Source organism: Amblyomma mixtum, chromosome 4 (genome assembly GCF_055824585.1).
Source record: "Amblyomma mixtum isolate Tamu chromosome 4, ASM5582458v1, whole genome shotgun sequence".
NCBI lineage: Eukaryota > Metazoa > Arthropoda > Arachnida > Ixodida > Ixodidae > Amblyomma > Amblyomma mixtum.
Window position 1 is genome coordinate 157,397,406 of NC_143015.1, and position 2,500 is coordinate 157,399,905.

General features: G+C 39.7%; 1 protein-coding gene across 6 annotated transcripts in view; it reads left to right on the forward strand.

The window, feature by feature from the left end:
* Positions 1 to 2,500, forward strand: part of LOC149348929 (uncharacterized) — a 31,362-nt gene that overhangs the window by 25,771 nt on the left and 3,091 nt on the right. The gene's annotated exons all lie outside the window — the stretch shown is intronic.

Genomic DNA, 2,500 nt, shown 5'->3' on the forward strand with positions numbered 1-2,500 from the left:
ATACATACATATTTATTTTGTCATATTTACACATGGAAGTATGTGTGCCCGCGGAAGCGCAAGACAGGGCGCTTGTGGGCGGGCCACGGCAATCAAACAAAGTGCAGACTCAGTACAGACAAAATTACATGGTTTGCAATATAAAAGAGAGAAAAAAAACATATTGATAGGAACAACAATCACACTTGTACACACTGAAAAAGTAGGTTAAATACATAGATTATGAGGATGCAACAACAACAACAACAACAAAAAAGCAACCGTGCTTCGTAACACATATCAACAAGACCTTAAAAGTGTTTCGAGCCATTATGTCAGTGTACCGTTTTAAAGGTTCTAGACGTAACTAGCCAGGATTTTACTTGTGATTTGACCTCTTTGATAGTCTGCAATGATAGTATTTTTGTTGGAAGCTGGTTAAAAAGGAATGGGATGTAGAACATTCGGCACATTTTTCCATAGTGTGTATATATCTTGGGAAGCTTAAACGACTCTACTTTTCTTAGTATTTTAGGTTTGTTCACAGGAAGCTTAAAGTTATTAGAAAAGTAGTTTCTACTAATTACTACATGTGTAAATAAATCTTGAATGAAGTACACATCAGCTGCAATCATTCTTTCAGCACTATCTAAGGTCTCCTTAGACGTGCCATACAAAATGTTTGCGGAAATTCTGTGTAGTAATCTATCGATTTGGCTCCTTCTAGACAACGCACATGAGCCATAAACAGTGACACCATACCTTAATATAGACTCTCCTATAGCCTTAAACACAAGCTGACGCAACCTAACAGAAGTATTGAATTTCATTCTGTAAAGATACATAGAAGTTACACGGAGTCGTTTGATGATATGCTCAACATGAAAAGACCAAGACATGTTGGCGTCGAGATGAATACCTAGATATTTGACTCTTTCAGACAAGGGCAGTGAAACACATTGACATCTAGGGCAGAAAGTACCGTGCACAATAACAGATTCCTTTAATGTGACCTTTTTGTGCGGATTTCGAAAACAAACCAGAGCCGTTTTCTGCTTGTTAATGTAAATCTGGTTACCTGAAAACCAATCACACACTTTTTTAACATCCGCTTGTAGCAGCTCTGCAGCCCTGTTGTACGACTCATTCGGAACAAGGAGCGCTGTGTCATCAGCGTACTGGTAGAGTACCGAATTCAGTCTAAGATATGCCAAGTCATTTACATAAATATTGAAAAGGAAAGGTCCTAAAACGGAGCCTTGTGGCACGCCATATAGAAGAGGTTTGAAGTCGCTGAAATTATCTTTGACTCGCACAACCTGAACACGATTTGAAAGGTAGTTTGAGAAAAATATGAGGTAAGGTCCGCGAAATCCAATGTTCTCTAATTTCTGCAACAGAATGCCGTGGTCCACTGTGTCGAAAGCTTTGGTTAAGTCTAAGAACAATCCAAGGACAATCTCATTTCTATCTATATGCATGTTAATATTGTCACAACAATCTTCTAGAAGATCTACAGTGCTAGTCTCGCGCCGGAAGCCATACTGTGTGCCATTTAGGATATCAAATCTGTCACAAAACGACAACATGCTCTGATATACGATTTTCTCCATTAAAATAGTAATGGTAGGCAATATAGCGATTGGTCGGTAGTTCCTTTTATCAGTTTTTTTGCCCGACTTATAGATGGGCCGTATAACGGATATTTTCATACCTTGTGGTATTTCCCCTGTTGAGAAGCAACCGTTAAGAATATGCAGGAGCACAGTTTTTAGTTTGCTGTAATTATTTCTTACATCACGTAGTCTGATCTTATCGTATCCAGGAGGTTTGCTCAGTGGGAGGACCTGAAGAATATTCCATAACTCAGTGTCATCAACCGTCGGTAAGTACGCAGAGTTTGATACGTTTGGACCGTTGTATGGCGCCGGAGGCGCTTGCGGTTGTGCTTTTAAGTCCTTCACAGATGTAGCAAACTGTTCGCTGAACGAGTCCGCCGTAGATTGATTACTTTCACTGCCAAAGGTACGGCTTAATTCAGTATCTAGATTTTTGTTCTTAGTTTTACCCATTATGCCATGAAGAAGTCCCCACGTTTTTTTCATATTACCGCGGCATTTTACAAACTCAGCAGAGTAAAACCGCCGCTTTCCTAATCTTAACTTTGATGTAAGCTTATTCCGAACTGTACGATACAACTTCTGTAACTCAGTGTCGGAGGGACTACTCTTACAAAGTTGCCAAAGCTTGCTTTTTTCAAACGATAACGCCAACATGTCATTTGTTATCCACTTCTTTTCAGGGTTTCTTAGTTTTTGCTTCACCTCTCTCATGGAACATGAGTAAATTTCGTTGAATTTCTTAACAAGCAAATCATATGCGTCCGTGTGATGATGTATTGTTAAGCTTTCCCAGTCAAAGTTCTGGATCAGGCCATTTACACGTCGGTCGTCTAGTATGGTTATTGTACGTACAGTCGACATTGGTGTTACAGGTTCGCTGCTGACCAAACAAAGAGCCT